This window comes from Triturus cristatus, chromosome 1_1, assembly GCF_964204655.1.
Source record: "Triturus cristatus chromosome 1_1, aTriCri1.1, whole genome shotgun sequence".
NCBI classification, from domain to species: domain Eukaryota; kingdom Metazoa; phylum Chordata; class Amphibia; order Caudata; family Salamandridae; genus Triturus; species Triturus cristatus.
The window spans coordinates 364,762,953-364,788,711 of NC_140579.1; positions in this window are offsets into that span (position 1 = coordinate 364,762,953).

Consider the following 25,759-nt stretch of genomic DNA (forward strand, 5'->3'; position numbering starts at 1 on the left):
ATCTCAAAGCATCCTGGGCCTGGTAGTTTCAATGTCAATATCAAACCCATGTGGGTTGCTTGTTGCAATTGTAAAAATTTCGAAAGTTTCTTTCTGCATGGTACACGGAGACAAACAAACTCCTTGATAGTGCGCATCCACTACTCACGCACTTGGCTGCCCCAATAAACAGCCGCGGACCCGCTGTATGTAGCGCGGTGGTGCTTCCCTCGACCTGGCGGGCCGGAATATATTCACTCAAGGGTTTGCCTTTTGTGGGATGCACTCGAGATGGATGAATATAGCACAAAGGAGTTGTTGCCCCCAACCTCCAGACAGTTCTTGCGACGCGTTTCGGGCCTTACGCCCTTCTTCTCTGGCAACTGTCACAAAACAAACAAGCACCACTGCCAGGTGATTCCCTTAAATAATTTATTAGCATAGTCACGCCCTTGTGGGCCGGCTAATGAACGCCATCTCAAAGCATCCTGGGCCTGGTAGTTTCAATGTCAATATCAAACCCATGTGGGTTGCTTGTTGCAATTGTAAAAATTTCGAAAGTTTCTTTCTGCATGGTACACGGAGACAAACAAACTCCTTGATAGTGCGCATCCACTACTCACGCACTTGGCTGCCCCAATAAACAGCCGCGGACCCGCTGTATGTAGCGCGGTGGTGCTTCCCTCGACCTGGCGGGCCGGAATATATTCATTCAAGGGTTTGCCTTTTGTGGGATGCACTCGAGATGGATGAATATAGCACAAAGGAGTTGTTGCCCCCAACCTCCAGACAGTTCTTGCGACGCGTTTCGGGCCTTACGCCCTTCTTCTCTGGCAACTGTCACAAAACAAACAAGCACCACTGCCAGGTGATTCCCTTAAATAATTTATTAGCATAGTCACGCCCTTGTGGGCCGGCTAATGAACGCCATCTCAAAGCATCCTGGGCCTGGTAGTTTCAATGTCAATATCAAACCCATGTGGGTTGCTTGTTGCAATTGTAAAAATTTCGAAAGTTTCTTTCTGCATGGTACACGGAGACAAACAAACTCCTTGATAGTGCGCATCCACTACTCACGCACTTGGCTGCCCCAATAAACAGCCGCGGACCCGCTGTATGTAGCGCGGTGGTGCTTCCCTCGACCTGGCGGGCCGGAATATATTCATTCAAGGGTTTGCCTTTTGTGGGATGCACTCGAGATGGATGAATATAGCACAAAGGAGTTGTTGCCCCCAACCTCCAGACAGTTCTTGCGACGCGTTTCGGGCCTTACGCCCTTCTTCTCTGGCAACTGTCACAAAACAAACAAGCACCACTGCCAGGTGATTCCCTTAAATAATTTATTAGCATAGTCACGCCCTTGTGGGCCGGCTAATGAACGCCATCTCAAAGCATATGTATATATATATATATATATTTTACAAAATTTGAAAAATATTATTACTGTTACTAAAAACTTGATCTTTTGATTTATATGGATTAGATGGGAGAGAGACTATTAGGAACAATATTTGCTCAGTATGGACTAAAACTATACTTTTTTGTTTTTATTGAGAATTTTAATACATGTATTATTCGAGGCGGCATGATTAGAACGTAATGGTGATTTTTTTCAATCCAACTGTTATTTAAGTTCTAGGTAATGATTATGTACTTTACATTTAATCATTATAGCTTTATATCTTTCTCTTTTTAAACATTGGCATTAGGTTATTAATGCAATGGTCACCTTATTTAAACTGACATAATTATAGATATATAGAAACTGTTGGAAGTTAAAATCGCAAACAAAAAAATGCACTTTACAAATATAAATAAATATACTTTACAACAGTGGCGGCTGGTGACATTTGAAAGTGGTGAGGCGTAAAGTTATCATGGTACTGCACTGAGGCGAGAGAGCGAGCCCTAACAACTCCTCCGAGAAAATTTTGAAAAAAGAGTGGATAAATGGAGCATTTTCAAGCAAATTTGAGGAAGCAGGAAGGTTGATAAAGAACTTGCGAAAGTATTATGACAGGATCTGTAATAACATCCTTATATCCATCAACTTTACCCCAACACAAGTACAAACACACACTCAAACTCTTTCAAGTACACACATAAAGCACGAGTCACAAATATTTGTTTAGGCTTAAAGACCTATAAACAAAAAAGTATACAGAGACCGCTGCAGCTGCAAGCAGATGGGAAATACTCGATTTACTCACAAAGTGACAAACACAAAACCCGCAGCCAGACATACTGGGCCCGGTGCCGCCTCATAAGCACCCCTGGTCACACCTTCCCCTTTCTGGGAGCTTCCAGGAGACGTGCTGGGCAGGATGAGGAAATACTGAGTGCTTGTCCCAGCAAGTCGAGTTTCTTTCTGTGTTAAAAAATTACCACCTACCTTTTTCTGCCTCCCACTCATTTCTGTGTTTCGGTGTCTTTGTGTCTCACACCCTTCACCATATCTGCCACCCTCTCCTCAGCTGCCCTCTGCACTCCACCCTCAGCTTTAGGTCTCCCCATCACTCGTCCTCGGTTCCCGGCTGCTCCGTCCGTGTGTCCCCGGCCGGGCCGGGTGTGCAGTGCACTGGGATTCCAGGGAGAGGGGGTTCCAGCAGGGTGTCCGGAGCAGGGGGAGGGGCAATCGCTTGTACATGATGCCAGAGCCCAGAGATCTAGTAATGGCGGTAGCCTCACAGAGCTCCGGAGTTAAGATCTGAGGGAGTGGTGTGTGTCCGTCCGTGTGTGTCAGGGAGGAGGAGGGGGAGGCGGCAGGGGCGTGCTTGAGCCGAATGTGATATGGGCTGTCCAGTCCAGTCAGTCCTCGACATCCACTCAACAGAAGCAACGACTGGGCTCATCCTCCGATCGAAAGTCAGATTTAGGGGCTTACTGACAAAAGTGCAAAAAAAAAATCGGTGAAATTCAATAGATGTGACTTGCTCTGTACAGGGTCAGCGTGAATACCCAGTATAGCTGGTAATATTTATCTGGGGAGGGGCAATGCCACTAAAAGCTGATTCCTGTTTACCGCTTTGCCATCATAGCTATACCATAGTGGGCTACAGTGTTGCAAAGCCTCAGGTGCTAGAAGCCAGGGATTATGCCTTCTGATAGCATATAGCGGACACATACGAGCGCTGTACAAGTTTTTGCCGGCGCCTGGGCTATTTGCTTTTTCTCACTCAGGGCCAGCTCTCAGCGGCAGGCGCTCTACCCACTGAGCTATATCATCGGTATCGGAGTCTGCCAGGCCTCATTCTATCCATGACGCACACAAGAACAGGCCTCCACCCTAGCGCTGATAAAATGCGCCGTCTCCTTCCCAACCCCAGGAGGCCATCGGACCTATCTGCAGGAGCGATGTGACAACTTGGGGCATTAGTGAGGGATTGGCCTACTTACACCTGTTTGCACATAGAAGGAGGCAGTACAGGGGCAACAGGTATGGAGTGTGTGGGAGAGAAAAAAAGATGACACGGCCACATCATAGTTGTTTTCCGGTTTACTGCGGGGTGGGTGGGGTGGGATGGGGGCAACACAATGGGAGGGGGTTACAGGCAAGGAGAGACACGTGGACAGTGAGTGGGGTGAGAGGCAGAGTAACATTCTGTCCCTTAAAGGCAGGAATCCTATGACGAAAATGTCAGCTTTTTCTGGTTGGAAAAAAGGGGTGTGTGGGAGATGGACAGGGAAAAGATATCTGAGAGGATATCTGCGCATCAAACTAAATACATAAACAGGTATGATGTGGGTAAACATGAAAAATACTCCTTCGTTTAAGGAGGAAGACTGGGTACGAGTAGATATTCCAAAACCCCATAAACATGAACATTTAAAAAAGAAAGCTTACCAGACCAGGTCCGCGCGGCGCCTCTCTGCTTCTCGGCCGGGTCCCGTTGGCGCCTCTTGTAAGGAACAGCACTGGACCTCTGCAACAGTTTTGTTCTTCGTTCCCAGCTGCTTCTCAGGAATTTTCCAGTCCCATTTTTGCTGCTTTCTCGAACAAGTCACTTATGAGGAAGAGAATGTGCTCATCCGGCTCATCTAGATGATTTTGTTTAAGCAGTTTGGTGATGGTAGGTACTCTTCTCACGGAACTGTACAGGGTGCAGGCTAGTTAAAAAAATTCAAATCTTCTGTGGTACCACAGAGGCAATTTGTAGGTATTTCAGCATTTCTCTTATTCAGAGTTTTGTTTAATAGCAGACAACCACCTCTTATCAGCGTAAAAAAACCTAATTTCTTCATAATTTGTCAGCAGGGTTAAACACTGCTGTGCACTCTCAAGCAGAAGTTCCTTCTGCCTCTTTTATATCCTGGTAATTTGCATAGGTTGTTTATGTCAGCACTAAAGCATGGAGGAAATGGGAAAATGTCGTTTGTAACAGGAAAAAGAAGCAGAAGGGGTTCAGATTCTGTATTTTTAAAAGGCAAATTTTACATCGGGCAATAGCTCACCCAAAAGGCTACATCTTGGCCCCTTAAAAATGTCAAAGAATGATGATGTGAAAAGTAGTCCCACATGCAGAAATTGTAGCTAATGATATACACTGAAGGATGTTGGGGGAACATTTTCTAAATTAAATGAATCCCCAGTGCTATGTTTTTTTCTTACAGGCACCTGGAATAACCTCCAGAGATAGTGCTGTTTGCAACGTGGGTGTGCAAGCTTTTCTTTCATTTCACAGCAGTTCTACGGTCCTCCACATCACAACCCAAGACCCGCGGTGTGAGGCGGTGTGACTGAATGGATTGGCGCTGAATGGATGACTGATACCAACGGGTGAGTTCAGTTTGGACCTTATCAATACCGCTGGGTATGACCATTAAATTCAGAGACTGGCGTGAAAAAATATAGAAGTGGGAATGTAGTAGTGGGAAACAGCGGAAGCAGCGCTCACCACTCAAGTAAGCCCTGAACTGACCCTAGGCGCCCTTGGCACTTCCCGCACATCCAATTACGCAAAAACACTAGATACATCTAAATAATTATGTGAATACCTTGGCAACCGTTCACTGATCAGCATGTGAGAGCATTGCTCACCACTATCGTCCGCCAATACGAGTACAAGTGAGGAGCGAGACCTAATTAATACCGTTGATTTAGACGATTAAAGGTTGAGGCTGCCGTGAAGTGTGCAAGCCCTGAACTGACCCGTGGCATGTCAGCGCTCCTCGCGCACCTAATTTCGTGATGTCACTGACTGCACTGTGCACACCGCTGACATCCTCAGGTGCAGGCGGCGCGGGCCGTATGATTCTGGCCTCTTAATCCTCAAGTAGTCTGATGCCTCGATGATGGAATAAACGGATCAGATATTAACAGCACTGTTTGGCAACCCCTCTAAGCCAATACTGACGCTGCTCCAGCAGCACCAGCATTGGCTTAGAGCAGGGTGACTCACCGCCCGCCTGCCTATTAGGAGACCGAGGTTTGAGCCTTTGCTCAACCCTCGCTCTCCTAATGGGCATGCGCCAGCCACACCAGACAGTAGTGCGCATGACTGGGCACGGAGCGAAAATTCGCCTCCTTCACCCAGCATGCGCACTGCTGCCTGCTGTGCGCTCTGCGCCACCCCTGGTCTGCTGCATGTCAGTCACTCAGCAGCATGACGTCGGACCGCCCTCCCCCTTCAGAATCTGAAGGGGGTGGGCAGTCCGAGTTCATGCTGACTGTGACTGACATGATTGTCAGAAAATTCTCCCTCGACGCCGAGGGAGCTGCCGGTGCGGGCAGCTTGTGTGGCAACGCGCCAGCACCCTTAATGGACGCACCGCCACTGCTTTACAATGCTGAGGTTCATAAAAAGAAGAATGAGTGCTAAAAACATACCACATGTATTTCATCACTCACATAAAATAATCATTATTGATGTGTAGACTGTAATATCCATACTGAGATACATGATGATGAAAAAAAAACTCATATCCTAAAGAATTCTGCCATCATCCAAAAGACATTATTCTTAATGCTCATCAGAACTTTATAGATTATTACGATATATTTATTATGCTGTCTCAAATCAAAAATAATGGATTAGTGTACTTGGAAAAAGAAAATGTCATTTTTAAATGGATTGATACTTTTTTGTCTAGTCTGTCTTCACTTTTAACATGGGAGTTAGAAATGGGATTTCTGGTTGGCTAAGGCTTGCGCCAAAGCCAGGCAAAAACCACCACTCTAGTCAGGGCTGGGGAGTTACACGCCAAAGATAACCCCTGCTCACCCCCTTGGTAGCTTGGCACGAGCAGTCAGGCTTATCCCGGAGGCAATGTGTAAAGCGTTTGCGCGCGCACCCAGCAACAACACCCAAGGCTCACCACAAAGGAAACTCCACACAAGGTATTATATAAAAATAGCCTTTGTATTATACCAAACCACATTAGATAATATTCACACAATTTACACTGTGCCAACTGGCACTGGGCAGAATTTTACAAGGGAATATTTACACGGGACAGGGCCACATGGGCCACTGTCAGAATTAGCACAAATCACCAAGTGTACATGTAGAACATAACACAAATTAGCACGGTAGAGCACAACCAGTAACTACTGGCGCAATAATGACCTCAGCGTCATCACACTAGCATCAGGTATAAAACCTATCCTGCATCCATCACAGGGGCATAAACACATTTATGCAATTTCTCATCAGTCTAACGCATTAGACCTAACCACCTAAGTCTAACTACTCTAGGGGCATACATCGCACAGGGAAGTACAATATCCCTACCATCAACCTAAACAGGTAAAACAACCTCCTAGGCAGAAATTACCACATTTAGAGGTATAAGACACAGGGCGCGCAAAACATGCTATACACAGTACATTTCCTAGCACCAAAAGCATGAACACAGGGTGCGCAAAACATACTACACAGTAAATTTCCTAGCACCAAAATCATATTAGAGTCCAGGTTGCGCCAGAACCTAAACGTAGCAGCTGCCCAGTACTTGCTGGGCAGCTGGGGACAAGAACAGGGCCTAAACGCTGCAGCTGGCACTAAGTGCTGCGCAGCTGTGGAAGGCAAATAGTATCCAAGAATGTTGGAGCCACCCAGGCTCTACACCCACCATGTCCCCTGGAGCACACTGGCTCCTGAAAGTTATATGCGCCAACCGTTGGAGCCATCTAGGCTCAGAGAACAAACTGGCACACGTGCTGGAGCCACTTAGGGCTCTGAAAACATACACATCGACCAAGTTGAAGCCTCTCCTGGCTCTAGAAACAATTAATTGGCCTCAGTCACTTCGGAGCGCACTAGCGCTCTTAAAACAACAATGCGGGGGGACGTCGGAGCCCTCTAGGCTCTATAAACAATTTTGACCGTCTCGTTGGAGCCCCGCCGGCTCAGAAACAATCGGGCCCAAGCGTTGGAGCGGCCCACTGCACACACGGGGCCGCTCTGACTCGGTGCCTCGCACCGAACACCAAGGAAATGCCCCCGAAGCTGGAGCGCAGTAGCGCTCTGGAAACAAATACTGCCCCAACTGTTGGAGCGGCCCACTGCCATGTGGGGCCGCTCAGGCAGTAGGCGCCGGTATTGGTGCCTAGGTCCCCTCTTCCCCACAGGCAGCACTACTCACCGGCTCTCTCTTCGCCCGGTCCCTCTTCTGGGACCGGGACTTCCTGCACTTGCGGTCATGGCGGGGCTCTCTCACCTCATGAGAGCCCCGTCCCTCGATGCGCCGGTCTTCGCCCGGTCCCTCATCTCGGGACCGGGACTTCTCTGGTAGAGCCTCTGACGCTCCGGGAAAAATGGCGGCACTTCCGCTTCTGTCCCGCGGCCCCGCCCACAACCAGGCGGGCCGCGGAGGGCAGCAGAGATCTCGGCGGCAATTAAAATAAAATATAGAGTGGGGTGGGCACCCGCGAGCTCACCAGAATGCGGGGTGGGCACCCGCCGTCGAAATGCGAAATAAGCGGGGTGGGCACCCGCAAGGCTCAGAAGGAGGGGGGAATCCCTACGCTGGGGATTCCCTCAGCCAGGGCTGCAGCACCGCGCTGCTCAGCCCTCAGGCTCTTCTCTCGGGGGGAATTAAGTTAAAGCGTTCTTAGTGCGCAGTAAAGGCTGCATGAAGTCTTTGGCAAAGTTAAAGGGGGAAAACGGTCCCAGATGTCCTGGCATAAAGAAATGGAGCAGCAAAGCTCCCAGCGAAGAAAAAGTCCTCCAGTATCCAGGGCATCCCGGGGCTGGGCAGGGCCCAGGGAGGCAAGCCCTTCCCTGGGCCCCAGCAGCAGCACGCCCCTGGTAGATTCAAGACAGAACAAGAACATTTTCATGGAGTCACAGCCCCTCTTTTATACACCAAATCCCTTTGTCTCAAGGGTGCAGGGAAGGGGCGAACCAGATACAACTGGTTCCTGAGCACTTTGTTTTGCTCAGCCCCTCTCCCTATTCACAGCACAGGCCAGGGTCATCAGTCGCACCACAGGGGGCGGAGCCAGCATTGTGTGGGGAAAGCCCAGCCCTATTCAGGTCCTAGGTGGACTCCTCCCACCCATCTAGCTGCTGATCTCCCCATTCACCACTGGGTGACTCCTCCTGACTCTGGGGATTCCCTAGCCCGTCACCTGACCTCAGCCAGCCAATCACCAGACAAGGCACTCATTTCACACTGCACACAGAAGTGCCCACTTCTAGAAGTGGCACTTCCACACTAGATACATGCACGCCGCACACATCATCGCGCAGCATTTTATGACACGAGTCCGTACATACCAAACTCGCACCTTCACTCCCCACGCATCAGGAACTACTAGGGACACATACATTCCTCCATGCATTCCTATGGGAGGGCAGGCCAACCTCACTACACGCACGCACTTTACCCTGGGACACAGTGGTAAAGTGCGCAGAAACCAAAAATCACTAACACAAGTCACAGTTAAAAAGCAAAAAGTTTCAGGGGTGAACCTGCCAGAAGGGCCAAGTCCAACACGACCCCCTTCCAGCCAAAACGCAGGGCAGACCAATCACCCCCGTGATGGTCTTCCCTGCTTGGGGCGATAGAACACGGACGCAGGCCCGCACTGCAGGGACACTCTCCGGATCTACGCCATTCTCAATCAACATGGTTCCATCTGAAAAAAAAACAACCGGAAAAAAACTCAGGCCCAACTAGGCTACCCCACTGGTACTACCTAGTTGTCCACGGCCAGGACCAGGCCCTAAGCCACCCAGATACCACTGGTCCTTGCCAAACCCAGAGTGGGGGGTAGTAACCCCTGGCATACAAGCCATTCTCCACTCTCCCTCTCAGTGTAGTTCCCAACTACCACTGATCCTTCAACCAAGGGTCCGCACCCTCAGGCTGACCAGAGGTCACGGGCAAGAATGCCCCACCCTACCTCTACTTCTGGGGTTCCGCACCCTCCCAGGGAAGCACCCACCAGAACACAACTCTCCCACCAGTTCAGGACCTCTCTCCACCAACTGGTCTACCACCTGGGATCCAAGGGGTCAGAGGCGAGGACTCCCTCCCTCTGCACCCCCTTCCACTGTAGAGCAGGGTCTCTTCACTTAAGATGAGCCCCACCTGCCCTCAGGTCTACAGCCGCCCTTACGTCCAGATCCGGAAACACCGACTACTGGCTCCCCAACCGAGGGACGTACCCTTTGGTCAGATGCCTGGCGAACCAGGACTTAACGAGGGTGACCCATACCTAATGGGTCCTGTGACAGTCTGCCTGGCGCTGATCTCACGACCTCCTGTCCATCTGACAGTGCGTGCAGACCCCCCAGGACAGAAGTGGCGACACCACGGTCACTCAGTGGCGACTCAGCCCTCCCGGCTGGTCCCTGACCTACTGGGTCCCACTGGGGAATCCCTCCCCCTCTCACCCCTCCCTCTGGACTTCCGCACCCTCCCAACTGGAGCGGTACCGCCAGACACCAGGACTACTGGAGCTCTGATTACAGACACTCCACGTCATCTAGACACTGGGAGATTCTCCTCAAATGACCTATTGGTACAGCCTAGGCCCCCAACCTGATGTTCCCTAAAGAAACCATCCAGGCCCTGAGACTGGGTTTTGGGCACCTGGAGACACGCAGTCCCACCCACTCCTTCTCCGCAGAGACAGGCCGTGAGCCCCTACACCGAGACCTAGCTGGGCTACTCTGAACCTCTTCCACCAGGCTGGGCTGGAAGACACCTCAGCCACTACTTTTGGAATCACTCCCCAATGCAAGCTCCCTATCCCAGAGAACTCGCACCCAATCAACCAGCAAGCTTCTTATTACAGAGAACTCACACCATAGTATTCAGCAAGCTCCTTATTTCAGAGAACTCACCCCATTCATCCACACACACCCCCCAGACTAGTAAGACAGTTTCTACCGCCCCTGATTTCTCAACCTGACCACCACTTGACACAGGTACTATTACTCCGGGAACTGGGAATGGATCATTCACATTCATCCAGCGCATTACACATTCATCCCCAAACCCCTCCCAAGACTGGTCAGACAGTTTCTACCGCCCCTGATTTCTCAACCTGACCACCACGTGACACAGGTGCCACTACCCCGGGAACTGGGAATGGGAATACATGCACTGGACACACATCTGCTGTCACCACTGGATCCCATCCTTACTGGTGAATCCAGAAACACATTTCCACAGAATGACACTTAAAACAATCTTAGAACAATAATCCCTATACCATGTGACTATCTAAATGCAGAGTTTTGTAGTGCAGCCAGTTGCTGCTGCGGTACAGCGCAAACGCAAGTCCTAATCCCACCGCTGATCACCAAAGTTAGAAATGGGATTTCTGGTTGGCTAAGGCTTGCGCCAAAGCCAGGCAGAAACCACCACTCTAGTCAGGACTGGGGAGTTACACGCCAAAGATAACCCCTGCTCACCCCCTTGGTAGCTTGGCACGAGCAGTCAGGCTTATCCCGGAGGCAATGTGTAAAGCGTTTGCGCGCGCACCCAGCAACAACACCCAAGGCCCACCACAAAGGAAACTCCACACAAGGTATTATATAAAAATAGCCTTTGTATTATACCAAAACACATTAGATAAAATTCACACAATTTACACTGTGCCAACTGGCACTGGGCAGAATTTTACAAGGGACTATTTACACGGCACAGGGCCACATGGGCCACTGTCAGAATTAGCACAAATCACCAAGTGTACATGTAGAACATAACACAAATTAGCACTGTAGAACACAACCAGTAACTACTGGCGCAATAATGACCTCAGCGTCATCACACTAGCATCAGGTATAAAACCTATCCTGCATCCATCACAGGGGCATAAACACATTTATGCAATTTCTCATCAGTCTAACGCATTAGACCTAACCACCTAAGTCTAACTACTCTAGGAGCATACATCGCACAGGGAAGTACAATATCCCTACCATCAACCTAAACAGGTAAAACAACCTCCTAGGCAGAAATGACCACATTTAGAGGTATAAGACACAGGGCGCGCAAAACATGCTATACACAGTACATTTCCTAGCACCAAAAGCATGAACACAGGGTGCGCAAAACATACTACACTGTACATTTCCTAGCACCAAAATCATATTAGAGTCCAGGTTGCGCCAGAACCTAAACGTAGCAGCTGCCCAGTACTTGCTGGGCAGCTGGGGACAAGAACAGGGCCTAAACGCTGCAGCTGGCACTAAGTGCTGCGCAGCTGTGGAAGGCAAATAGTATCCAAGAATGTTGGAGCCACCCAGGCTCTACACCCACCATGTCCCCTGGAGCACACTGGCTCCTGAAAGTTATATGCGCCAACCGTTGGAGCCATCTAGGCTCAGAGAACAAACTGGCACACGTGCTGGAGCCACTCAGGGCTCTGAAAACATACACATCGACCAAGTTGAAGCCTCTCCTGGCTCTAGAAACAATTAATTGGCCTCAGTCACTTCGGAGCGCACTAGCGCTCTTAAAACAAACAATGCCCGGGGACGTCGGAGCCCTCTAGGCTCTATAAACAATTTTGACCGTCTCGTTGGAGCCCCGCCGGCTCAGAAACAATCGGGCCCAAGAGTTGGAGCGGCCCACTGCACACACGGGGCCGCTCTGACTCGGTGCCTCGCACCGAACACCAAGGAAATGCCCCCGAAGCTGGAGCGCAGTAGCGCTCTGGAAACAAATACTGCCCCAACTGTTGGAACGGCCCACTGCCATGTGGGGCCGCTCAGGCAGTAGGCGCCGGTATTGGTGCCTAGGTCCCCTCTTCCCCACAGGCAGTACTCCTCACCGGCTCTCTCTTCGCCCGGTCCCTCTTCTGGGACTGGGACTTCCTTCACTTGCGGTCATGGCGGGGCTCTCTCACCTCATGAGAGCCCCGTCCCTCGATGCACCGGTCTTCGCCCGGTCCCTCATCTCGGGACCGGGACTTCTCTGGTAGAGCCTCCGAGGCTCCGGGAAAAATGGCGGCACTTCCGCTTCTGTCCCGCGGACCCGCCCACAACCAGGCGGGCCGCGGAGGGCAGCAGAGATCTCGGCGGCAATTAAAATAAAATATAGAGCGGGGTGGGCACCCGCGAGCTCACCAGAATGCGGGGTGGGCACCCGCCGTCGAAATGCGTAATAAGCGGGGTGGGCACCCGCAAGGCTCAGAAGGAGGGGGGAATCCCTACGCTGGGGATTCCCTCAGCCAGGGCTGCAGCGCCGCGCTGCTCAGCCCTCAGGCTCTTCTCTCGGGGGGAATTAAGTTAAAGCGCTCTTAGTGCGCAGAAAAGGCTGCATGAAGTCTTTGGCAAAGTTAAAGGGGGAAAACGGTCCCAGATGTCCTGGCATAAAGAAATGGAGCAGCAAAGCTCCCAGCGAAGAAAAAGTCCTCCAGTATCCAGGGCATCCAAGGCATCAAGGGGCTGGGCAGGGCCCAGGGAGGCAAGCCCTCCCCTGGGCCCCAGCAGCAGCACGCCCCTGGTAGATTCAAGACAGAACAAGAACATTTTCATGGGGTCACAACCCCTCTTTTATACACTAAATCCCTTTGTCTCAAGGGTGCAGGGAAGGGGCGAACCAGATACAACTGGTTCCCGAGCACTTTGTTTTGCTCAGCCCCTCTCCCTATTCACAGCACAGGCCAGGGTCATCAGTCGCACCACAGGGGGCGGAGCCAGCATTGTGTGGGGAAAGCCGAGCCCTATTCAGGTCCTAGGTGGGCTCCTCCCACCCATCTAGCTGCTGATCTCCCCATTCACCACTGGGTGACTCCTCCTGACTCTGGGGATTCCCTAGCCCGTCACCTGACCTCAGCCAGCCAATCACCAGACAAGGCACTCATTTCACACTGCACACAGAAGTGCCCACTTCTAGAAGTGGCACTTCCACACTAGATACATGCACGCCGCACACATCATAGCGCAGCATTTTATCACACGAGTCCGTACATACCAAACTCGCACCTGCACTCCCCACGCATCAGGAACTACTAGGGACACATACATTGCTCCATGCATTCCTATGGGAGGGCAGGCCAACCTCACTACACGCACGCACTTTACCCTGGGACACAGTGGTAAAGTGCGCAGAAACCAAAAATAACTAACACAAGTCACAGTTAAAAAGCAAAAAGTTTCACGGGTGAACCTGCCAGAAGGGCCAAGTCCAACAAGACCCCCTTCCAGCCAAAACGCAGGGCAGACCAATCACCCCTGTGATGGTCTTCCCTGCTTGGGGCGATAGAACACGGATGCAGGCCCGCACTGCAGGGACACTCTCCGGTTATACGCCATTCTCAATCAACATGGTTCCATCTGAAAAAAAACACAACCGGAAAAAAACTCAGGCCCAACTAGGCTACCCCACTGGTACTACCTAGTTGTCCACGACCAGGACCAGGCCCTAGGCCACCCAGATACCACTGGTCCTTGCCAAACCCAGAGTGGGGGGTAGTAACCCCTGGCATACAAGCCATTCTCCACTCTCCCTCTCAGTGTAGTTCCCAACTACCACTGATCCTTCAACCTAGGGTCTGCATCCTCAGGCTGACCAGAGGTCACGGGCAAGAATGCCCCACCCTACCTCTACTTCTGGGGTTCCGCACCCTCCCAGGGAAGCACCCACCAGAACACAACTCTCCCACCAGTTCAGGACCTCTCTCCACCAACTGGTCTACCACCTGGGATCCAAGGGGTCAGAGGCGAGGACTCCCTCCCTCTGCACCCCCTTCCACTGTAGAGCAGGGTCTCTTCACTTAAGATGAGCCCCACCTGCCCTCAGGACTACAGCCGCCCTTACGTCCAGATCCGGAAACACCGACTACTGGCTCCCCAACCGAGGGATGTACCCTTTGGTCAGATGCCTGGCGAACCAGGACTTAACGAGGGTGACCCATACCTAATGGGTCCTGTGACAGTCTGCCTGGCGCTGATCTCACGACCTCCTGTCCATCTGACAGTGCGTGCAGACCCCCCAGGACAGAAGTGGCGACACCACGGTCACTCAGTGGCGACTCAGCCCTCCCGGCTGGTCCCTGACCTACTGGGTCCTACTGGGGAATCCCTCCCCCTCTCACCCCTCCCTCTGGACTTCCGCACCCTCCCAACTGGAGCGGTACCGCCAGACACCAGGACTACTGGAGCTCTGATTACAGACACTCCACGTCCTCTAGACACTGGGAGATCCTCCTCAAATGACCTATTGGTACAGCCTAGGCCCCCAACCTGATGTTCCCTAAAGAAACCATCCAGGCCCTGAGACTGGGTTTTGGGCACCTGGAGACACGCAGTCCCACCCCTGCTAGATCTTTACGCTCTTCTGAAGCCAAATTGGCTACGGTCCCCTTCATTCGTAAGGCTACTTGGGGCGGCAAGCGCTTCACCTTTGCAGCCCCCAAACTTTGGAATGATTTACCCCTTCGCTTAAGATCGATTGATAATCATCTTATGTTCCGGAAGGCCCTCAAAACCTGGCTTTTTACTCTCTAGCGCTCCATTGTTGTTCCCTCACGGATTCTGTATTGACAAAGCGCCAGGACACCTCCGGGTAGCAGCCGCGCTATATAAATTAAATTAACATAACATAACATAACATAACACCCACTCCTTCTCCGCAGAGACAGGCCGTGAGCCCCTACACCGAGACCTAGCTGGGCTACTCTGAACCTCTTCCACCAGGCTGGGCTGGAAGACACCTCAGCCACTACTTTTGGAATCACTCCCCAATGCAAGCTCCCTATCCCAGAGAACTCACACCCAATCAACCAGCAAGCTTCTTATTACAGAAAACTCACACCATAGTATTCAGCAAGCTCCTTATTTCAGAGAACTCACCCCATTCATCCACACACACACCCCCCAGACTAGTAAGACAGTTTCTACCGCCCCTGATTTCTCAACCTGACCACCACGTGACACAGGTACTATTACTCCGGGAACTGGGAATGGGACATTCACATTCATCCAGCGCATTACACATTCATCCCCAAACCCCTCCCAAGACTGGTAAGACAGTTTCTACCGCCCCTGATTTCTCAACCTGACCACCACGTGACACAGGTACCATTACCCCTGGAACTGGGAATGGGAATACATGCACTGGACACACATCTGCTGCCACCACTGGATCCCACCCTTACTGGTGAATCCAGAAACACATTTCCACAGAATGACACTTAAAACAATCTTAGAACAATAATCCCTATACCATGTGACTATCTAAATGCAGAGTTTTGTAGTGCAGCCAGTTGCTGCTGCGGTACAGCGCAAACGCAAGTCCTAATCCCACCGCTGATCACCAAAGTTAGAAATGGGATTTCTGGTTGGCTAAGGCTTGCGCCAAAGCCAGGCAGAAACCACCACTCTAGTCAGGACTGGGGAGTTACACGCCAAAGATAACCCCTGCTCACCCCCTTGGTAGCTTGGCACGAGCAGTCAGGCTTATCCCGGAGGCAATGTGTAAAGCGTTTGCGCGCGCACCCAGCAACAACACCCAAGGCCCACCACAAAGGAAACTCCACACAAGGTATTATATAAAAATAGCCTTTGTATTATACCAAAACACATTAGATAATATTCACACAATTTACACTGTGCCAACTGGCACTGGGCAGAATTTTACAAGGGACTATTTACACGGCACAGGGCCACATGGGCCACTGTCAGAATTAGCACAAATCACCAAGTGTACATGTAGAACATAACACAAATTAGCACTGTAGAACACAACCAGTAACTACTGGCGCAATAATGACCTCAGGGTCATCACACTAGCATCAGGTATAAAACCTATCCTGCATCCATCACAGGGGCATAAACACATTTATGCAATTTCTCATCAGTCTAACGCATTAGACCTAACCACCTAAGTCTAACTACTCTAGGGGCATACATCGCACAGGGAAGTACAATATCCCTACCATCAACCTAAACAGGTAAAACAACCTCCTAGGCAGAAATGACCACATTTAGAGGTATAAGACACAGGGCGCGCAAAACATGCTATACACAGTACATTTCCTAGCACCAAAAGCATGAACACAGGGTGCGCAAAACATACTACACTGTACATTTCCTAGCACCAAAATCATATTAGAGTCCAGGTTGCGCCAGAACCTAAACGTAGCAGCTGCCCACTACTTGCTGGGCAGCTGGGGACAAGAACAGGGCCTAAACGCTGCAGCTGGCACTAAGTGCTGCGCAGCTGTGGAAGGCAAATAGTATTCAAGAATGTTGGAGCCACCCAGGCTCTACACCCACCATGTCCCCTGGAGCACACTGGCTCCTGAAAGTTATATGCGCCAAGCGTTGGAGCCATCTAGGCTCAGAGAACAAACTGGCACACTTGCTGGAGCCACTCAGGGCTCTGAAAACATACACATCGACCAAGTTGGAGCCTCTCCTGGCTCTAGAAAAATTAATTGGCCTCAGTCACTTCGGAGCGCACTAGCGCTCTTAAAACAAACAATGCGGGGGGACGTCGGAGCACTCTAGGCTCTATAAACAATTTTGCCCGTCTCGTTGGAGCCACGCCGGCTCAGAAACAATCGGGCCCAAGCGTTGGAGCGGCCCACTGCACACACGGGGCCGCTCTGACTCGGTGCCTCGCACCGAACACCAAGGAAATGCCCCCGAAGCTGGAGTGCAGTAGCGCTCTGGAAACAAATACTGCCCCAACTGTTGGAGCGGCCCACTGCCATGTGGGGCCGCTCAGGCAGTAGGCGCCGGAATTGGTGCCTAGGTCCCCTCTTCCCCACAGGCAGCACTACTCATCGGCTCTCTCTTCGCCCGGTCCCTCTTCTGGGACCGGGACTTCCTGCACTTTCGGTCATGGCGGGGCTCTCTCACCTCATGAGAGCCCCGTCCCTCGATGCGCCGGTCTTCGCCCGGTCCCTCATCTCGGGACCGGGACTTCTCTGGTAGAGCCTCCGAGGCTCCGGGAAAAATGGCGGCACTTTCGCTTCCATCCCGCGGCCCCACCCACAACCAGGCGGGCCGTGGAGGGCAGCAGAGATCTCGGCGGCAATTAAAATAAAATATAGAGCGGGGTGGGCACCCGCGAGCTCACCAGAATGCGGGGTGGGCACCCGCCGTCGAAATGCGTAATAAGCGGGGTGGGCACCCGCAAGGCTCAGAAGGAGGGGGGAATCCCTACGCTGGGGATTCCCTCAGCCAGGGCTGCAGCGCCGCGCTGCTCAGCCCTCAGGCTCTTCTCTCGGGGGGACTTAAGTTAAAGCGCTCTTAGTGCGCAGAAAAGGCTGCATGAAGTCTTTGGCAAAGTTAAAGGGGGAAAACGGTCCCAGATGTCCTGGCATAAAGAAATGGAGCAGCAAAGCTCCCAGCGAAGAAAAAGTCCTCCAGTATGCAGGGCATCCAGGGGCTGGGCAGAGCCCAGGGAGGCAAGCCCTCCCCTGGACCCCAGCAGCAGCACGCCCCTGGTAGATTCAAGACAGAACAAGAACATTTTCATGGGGTCACAGCCCCTCTTTTATACACCAAATCCCTTTGTCTCAAGGGTGGAGGGAAGGGGCGAACCAGATACAACTGGTTCCTGAGCACTTTGTTTTGCTCAGCCCCTCTCCCTATTCACAGCACAGGCCAGGGTCATCAGTCGCACCACAGGGGGCGGAGCCAGCATTGTGTGGGGAAAGCCCAGCCCTATTCAGGTCCTAGGTGGACTCCTCCCACCCATCTAGCTGCTGATCTCCCCATTCACCACTGGGTGACTCCTCCTGACTCTGGGGATTCCCTAGCCCGTCACCTGACCTCAGCCAGCCAATCACCAGACAAGGCACTCATTTCACACTGCACACAGAAGTGCCCACTTCTAGAAGTGGCACTTCCACACTAGATACATGCACGCCGCACACATCATAGCGCAGCATTTTATCACACGAGTCCGTACATACCAAACTCGCACCTGCACTCCCCACGCATCAGGAACTACTAGGGACACATACATTGCTCCATGCATTCCTATGGGAGGGCAGGCCAACCTCACTACACGCACACACTTTACCCTGGGACACAGTGGTAAAGTGCGCAGAAACCAAAAATAACTAACACAAGTCACAGTTAAAAAGCAAAAAGTTTCACGGGTGAACCTGCCAGAAGGGCCAAGTCCAACAAGACCCCCTTCCAGCCAAAACGCAGGGCAGACCAATCACCCCTGTGATGGTCTTCCCTGCTTGGGGCAATAGAACACGTATGCAGGCCCGCACTGCAGGGACACTCTCCGGTTCTACGCCATTCTCAATCAACATGGTTCCATCTGAAAAAAAACACAACCGGAAAAAAACTCAGGCCCAACTAGGCTACCCCACTGGTACTACCTAGTTGTCCACGGCCAGGACCAGGCCCTAGGCCACCCAGATACCACTGGTCCTTGCCAAACCCAGAGTGGGGGGTAGTAACCCCTGGCATACAAGCCATTCTCCACTCTCCCTCTCAGTGTAGTTCCCAACTACCACTGATCCTTCAACCTAGGTTCTGCACCCTCATGCTGACCAGAGGTCACGGGCAAGAATGCCCCACCCTACCTCTACTTCTGGGGTTCCGCACCCTCCCAGGGAAGCACCCACCAGAACACAACTCTCCCACCAGTTCAGGACCTCTCTCCACCAACTGGTCTACCACCTGGGATCCAAGGGGTCAGAGGCGAGGACTCCCTCCCTCTGCACCCCCTTCACTGTAGAGCAGGGTCTCTTCACTTAAGATGAGCCCCACCTGCCCTCAGGACTACAGCCGCTGTTGGACTTGGCCCTTCTGGCAGGTTCACCCCTGAACTTTTTTCTTTTTACTGGTGACTTGGTGTGGTGATTGTTTGGTTTCTGCGCACTTTCCCTGTGTCCCAGGGTAAAGTGCGTGCGTGCTCTGAGTGCATGTGGTGAGATAGGCCTGCCCTCCCATAGGAATGCATGGGGAATGTATGTGTCCCTAGTAGTTCCTGATGCGTGGGGTGTGCAGGCCCGAGTTTGGTATGTGCGGACTCGTGGGAGTGAATGCTGCGCGATGATGTGTGCGGCGTGTATGTACCTAGTGTGGAAGTGCCACTTCTAGAAGTGGGCACTTCTGTGTGCAATGTGTCTGTCGCGTGATTGGCTGGTCATGTCATGTGACGGGCTAGGTATTCCCCAGTGTCAGGATGAGTCACCCAGTGGTGAATGGGGAGATCAGCAGCTAGATGGGTGGGAGGAGTCCACCTGGGTCCTGAATAGGACAGGGTTTTCCAAACACAATGCTGGCCCCGCCCCCTGTGGTGCGACTGACGACCCTAGCCCTTCCAGTGAATAGAGTGAGGGGCTGAGCACATCAAGGGTGCTCCCCAACCAGCTGCGACTGGTTTTCCCCCTCACCCTGAACCCAGAACAAAGGGTTTGCCTGTATAAAAATGGGGCTGTGTCCCCACAGAAACTGTTCTCTGCCAGGATCCTGCCTGAGGGAGCTGCTGCTGTTGCTGGGCCAGAGGACCGCCACTTGGACTACCTCCCTGCCTGGAGGCCCAGTGAGCTGGCTCTGGGCCCAGCCTTGCCCCCTGCCTACCTTCTTAAAAACTTTGCCAGGACTTTGTGCTGGACTTTTACTTACAGCGCCTGGGAGCGCTTTTATCATTGACAGCGCTAAGAGCGCTTTATTTTGTGGCCGGCAGCGCGAAGCTGCATCCTAGGGATTCCCCCACTTTTCGATCCTCGCGGGTGCCTACCCCGCTTATTAAGGAGATTAATATCCCTAGCGGGTGCCCACCCCGCCAGGGACCTTGCCGTTTTGCTTATTGGCTCAAGCGGGAGCCTACCCCGCTTAATTCATTATTTTTCACTACGGGAGCCCACCCCACATTGCCGCCGTACTGAGGAGCTCACTGCCGCGACCAGGAAGCCCGGTGAGTCTGCGCGTTGGTGGGCGGGGCCTGCCCACCTCATAGAGCCGCGAGGGCTCCCCTTGCATCGGACGGAGAGAACGGGTGTCCAACCCGCTTCCCTGTTGTTCTCGGAGCGGGTGCCTACCCCGCCGAGCACCACGAGAAGGAGAAACGGGAGACGTCCGCCGCGATCGCAGGACAATCAGGTGAGCCGGTGTGTTGGTGAGCGGAGTCTGGCCACGTCTGGGAGCCGCGAGGGCTCCACTCCCGCATTTGCCCCGAGGAGAGAGGTCCCGCCCGGAGGAGCGAGTACTGCCGGTGAGTAGAGGCCTGCATTGTTCCTCTAGAGCCTAGAGGGCTCCAACCCACGCCAGGCATTGTGTCTTTTAGAGCCCCAGTGCGCTCCAACGATTGGGGCATTTTGATCAAACTGAGTCCATGGCCAGGACTCCAACGACGGGGCACTGTGGTTAGAGCCCCGAGGCTCCAACGTTACGGGGGCATTATTTCTCGAGCCCACGAGGCTCCAAGGGGGCATATTAGTTCCAGAGCCCACGAGGCTCCAACGTTACGGGGGCATTATTTCTCGAGCCCACGAGGCTCCAAGGGGGCATATTAGTTCCAGAGCCCACGAGGCTCCAACGTCACGGGGGCATTATTGATTCAGAGCCCAGACAGGCTCCAACGACTGCCATAATTGTTCTAAGGGCCCAGAGGTGCCCAGGCCCCAGTCCCTACAGCTGCCCAGCACTTAGTGGGCAGCTGCAACGTTTAGGTTGGGCAGGGTGCGCCTGGCTTGCGCAGCCTGCGCAAGTCGCGCCCTGATATTATTGGATTGGGCATTCCTGCACCCCTGAGAGGCCAGTTGGCGTGGGGGACAGTTTTTCTGTATTGTGCCCTCCCCTAGGGTACCTGGTGATTTTTATATATGTACTTTAGCGCCTGCGCAATGTCTTTATGATATTCTCCTTCCTAAACTGTGTTTATGCATTGGAGATTGTTTTACTAGTAGTAATTATACTAGTGTGTTCTTGTTTCCTTTCCTGCACCTCTGAATGTGTTTATGCGTCATGTGCTTTACACCTCTAAATGTATTTTATGCATCCTGTGTTTATGTGCTTAGACCCCTACAGGTAGAGTGATACTTAGGTGGTTGTTTTTCCCCTAGTACAGGTGGTACTAGTGAGGTCCTAGTTCCCTGCGTGGTATTCCTAAAGGTGGTTAGGGTTGCGTAGGTGGTACGTTCTGATACCAGTAGTTACTGGTTGTGTGCTATATGTTCTATTTTTAGTGCTACAGTGATTGTATGTGCTATGTTCTAAAATATTATTCCTACGTTCTAAGTGCTATTTCTAAAGAGTGCTAATTCCTGACAGTGGTCCATGTGGCCCTGTCCCCTGTATATATAATCCCTTGTAAATTCTGCCCGTGCCTGTTGGCACATTGTAAAGTGTGTGTTTTTATCTAATGTGTTGTGTATAATACAAAGGTTATTTTTATATAATACCTTGTGTGGAGTTTCCTTTGTGGTGGGCCTTGGGTGTTGTTGCTGGGTGCGTGCGCAAACGCTTTACACATCGCCTCAGGGATAAGCCTGTCTGCTCGTGCCAAGCTACCAAGGGGGTGAGCAGGGGTTATCTTTGGCGTGTAACTCCCCAGCCCTGACTAGAGTGGTGGTTTCTGTCTGGCTTTGGCGCAAGCCCTAGCCAACCAGAAATCCCATTTCTAACATTGGTGATCAGCGGTGGGATTTGGACTTGCGTTTGCGCTGTACCGCAGCGGCAACTGGCCGCACTACAAAACTCTGCATTTAGATAAATCACATGGTATAGGGATTATTGTTCTAAGTTTGTTTTTAATTGTCATTTCTTTGGAAATGTGGTTTTGTGCACTGTGAGTTAGGTGTCCCTAGCTCGGGAGGGTAGATCATCCCCCTTAGTGCATTGTGTTTCTGGATTCACCAGAGGGTGGGATCCAGTGGTGGCAGCGTAATAGTGTCCTGTACATTTGTCCCCCGCCCTGCGCCCAGAGTTGGTACCTGTGTCATGTGGTGGTCAGGTTGAGGAATCAGGGGTGGTAGAAACTGCCTTACCAGTCCGAGGGGAGGGTTGTGTGTGGATGAGTGGTGAGTGGCACTAGGCAAGTGAGTGTGAGTTCTCTGGGTTAGAGAGCTTGCTGAATCTTTTTGTGAATTGAGTACTCCTGTTAAGCTCAGACCCCTAGGTTCCCTGTGTGATCTTTTCTCTAGAACGTCTGCCAGAATGGAGCCTGCTTTTGATCTCAGTGATCTAGTTTATTACAGTATGCAGGAGTTGGAAAGGTTCTGTAGAGAGAGAAACATAGGGGTGAGAGAGTCAGACACGGTGTACGAATTGAGGAACTACATGATTGGATGGCAAGCAGATGAATGGAAACGTGAGCGCAGTGAGGAAGAAAGGGCCCGGGCCTCACACCTGGAGGGTGGTGGGTCTGTGGGGAGCCCTGAAGACTCAGAAGAAGATGACAGTACCTGGACGCCAGTAGAGAGTGAGGACCCCGTAGGTAGGGAGTCCCTTGCTGGGTCCAGCGTAGAAGATAGCGCCTCATCCCTTTCCCTGTCCCCTGAGCGCAGTGGTAGGTTTCTGGATTCCCCAGTGAGGGTGGAGTCCAGGGGGGGCAGCAATATGAAGTGCAGTATAGAGAGTCCCAGTCCCAGTTCCCCGAGTGTGGTACCTTGTTCCCGAGAGGAGGAATGTAGGTTGAAGTTCAGGGGCAGTAAGAAGCTGTCTCACCAGTCTTGGGAGGAGGCTGTGGAGGAATGTCATGATGCCCTGGTGGACTGGTTGGTGTTTAACCCGGAGCAGGATTTGGATGGAGTACTAAATATGATTATCAAGGAGCAGATGCTCAGTAGTTGTTCTCCAGGGTTGCGCCAACACCTGTTGAGGTATAACTCTTTTTGTCCATTTGAACTTGCAGAGGAAGCAGACCGCTGGGAAAGGGCCAGAGGTTCTCTAGTGTCATTAGTGAGTGATTCCAACAATAGTGGGTCAGAGATCCTCCAGCCCAGCGTGGTGGAGGAGGCTCAGTGTAGCCCAGCTAGGTCCCAGGATAGCGAGGAGGGTGTAGGGGCTCGCTGCCTGGCTCAGTGGAGCAGGAGTGAGGGGGTGACCGAGGGTCCCCAGACGCCCGAAACCCTGCCTCAGGACTTGGATGGTTTCATGAGGGAACACCAAGTTGGGGACCTAGGCTGTCCTGTTAGTCCACTTGAGGAAGATCTCTTAGTGAGTCTAGGACCTGGGGCACCTGTAACCAGGGCTCCTGTGGTTCTGGAGTCTGGCGGTACCGCTCCGGTAGGGAGGGTACAGGAGTCCAGCGTGAGTGATTGGGGGATGAGTTCCCCAGTGGAAGAGCCGGTGGGTCAGGGACTTCCCAGTTGGGCTAGGTTCCCGTGTAGTGACCAGGGTGACACCACTTCTGTTCTGGGGGATCTCCGCGCACTGTCAGGTGGACAGGGGACGGGAGATCAGCGCCAGACAGACAGTCGCTCGACATACGTGTCATTTGATAGCCTCAGGGGGATGGAGTGGAGATCCCCAGAAGTCCTGGAGTGCCAGGCAATTATTCCACCAAAGGTTCTAGGCCGGAGGTTGGAAGGCCAGGTTCGGGATCAGCCTGACCTGAAGGGTGGGACGTCTGTAATCAGCGTCCCGACCAGTTCTTCTTCCAGAGGTACCGCCCCAGTTGGTAGGGAGCAGGGTTCTGGAAGGGGGTGCAGAGGGTGGGAGAGCCCACCTCTGCCCCCGGTACAACCTGAGGGGTTAAACCCTGGGTCGGAATGGCGTTCTAGGTGTACCCCTCGCCAGAGGAGGAGGAACCCTAGGAGAAGAGGTAGGGGGAGGAGAGCCTTCCCTGAGACTCCTGGTCCGCCTGAGGGTGTAGACCCTAGGCTGGAGAACCAGTGGCAGTCTAGTCCTGTCTTTCAGAGAGGAAGAGCGGAAAATGGCCGCTATGTGCCAGGGGTTACTACCCCCCACTCTGTGGGTAGGCAACGACCAGTGGCACCTGGGGGGCCTAGGGCCTGGTCTTGGCCGCGGTCAGCTTGGGAGTACCAGTGGGGTAGCCCAGTTGGTCCAGACAGTGGTGTTAGAAAGAATTCCATAGGTTCACCGTGGCGTAGAACCGGAGGGTGTCCCTGCAGTTGCGGGCCCGCGTCCGTGTTCTATCGCCCCAAGCAGGGAAGTCCATCACGGTGGTGATTGGGCTGCCCTGCGTTTTGGCTGGAAGGGGGTTGTGTTGGACTTGGCCCTTCTGGCAGGTTCACCCCTGAACTTTTTTTCTTTTTACTGGTGACTTGGTGTGGTGATTGTTTGGTTTCTGCGCACTTTCCCTGTGTCCCAGGGTAAAGTGCGTGCGTGCTCTGAGTGCATGTGGTGAGATAGGCCTGCCCTCCCATAGGAATGCATGGGGAATGTATGTGTCCCTAGTAGTTCCTGATGCGTGGGGTGTGCAGGCCCGAGTTTGGTATGTGCGGACTCGTGGGAGTGAATGCTGCGCGATGATGTGTGCGGCGTGTATGTACCTAGTGTGGAAGTGCCACTTCTAGAAGTGGGCACTTCTGTGTGCAATGTGTCTGTCGCGTGATTGGCTGGTCATGTCATGTGACGGGCTAGGTATTCCCCAGTGTCAGGATGAGTCACCCAGTGGTGAATGGGGAGATCAGCAGCTAGATGGGTGGGAGGAGTCCACCTGGGTCCTGAATAGGACAGGGTTTTCCAAACACAATGCTGGCCCCGCCCCCTGTGGTGCGACTGACGACCCTAGCCCTTCCAGTGAATAGAGTGAGGGGCTGAGCACATCAAGGGTGCTCCCCAACCAGCTGCGACTGGTTTTCCCCCTCACCCTGAACCCAGAACAAAGGGTTTGCCTGTATAAAAATGGGGCTGTGTCCCCACAGAAACTGTTCTCTGCCAGGATCCTGCCTGAGGGGGCTGCTGCTGTTGCTGGGCCAGAGGACCGCCACTTGGACTACCTCCCTGCCTGGAGGCCCAGTGAGCTGGCTCTGGGCCCAGCCTTGCCCCCTGCCTACCTTCTTAAAAACTTTGCCAGGACTTTGTGCTGGACTTTTACTTACAGCGCCTGGGAGCGCTTTTATCATTGACAGCGCTAAGAGCGCTTTATTTTGTGGCCGGCAGCGCGAAGCTGCATCCTAGGGATTCCCCCGCTTTTCGATCCTCGCGGGTGCCTACCCCGCTTATTAAGGAGATTAATATCCCTAGCGGGTGCCCACCCCGCCAGGGACCTTGCCGTTTTGCTTATTGGCTCAAGCGGGAGCCTACCCCGCTTAATTCATTATTTTTCACTACGGGAGCCCACCCCGCATTGCCGCCGTACTGAGGAGCTCACTGCCGCGACCAGGAAGCCCGGTGAGTCTGCGCGTTGGTGGGCGGGGCCTGCCCACGTCATAGAGCCGCGAGGGCTCCCCTTGCATCGGACGGAGAGAACGGGTGTCCAACCCGCT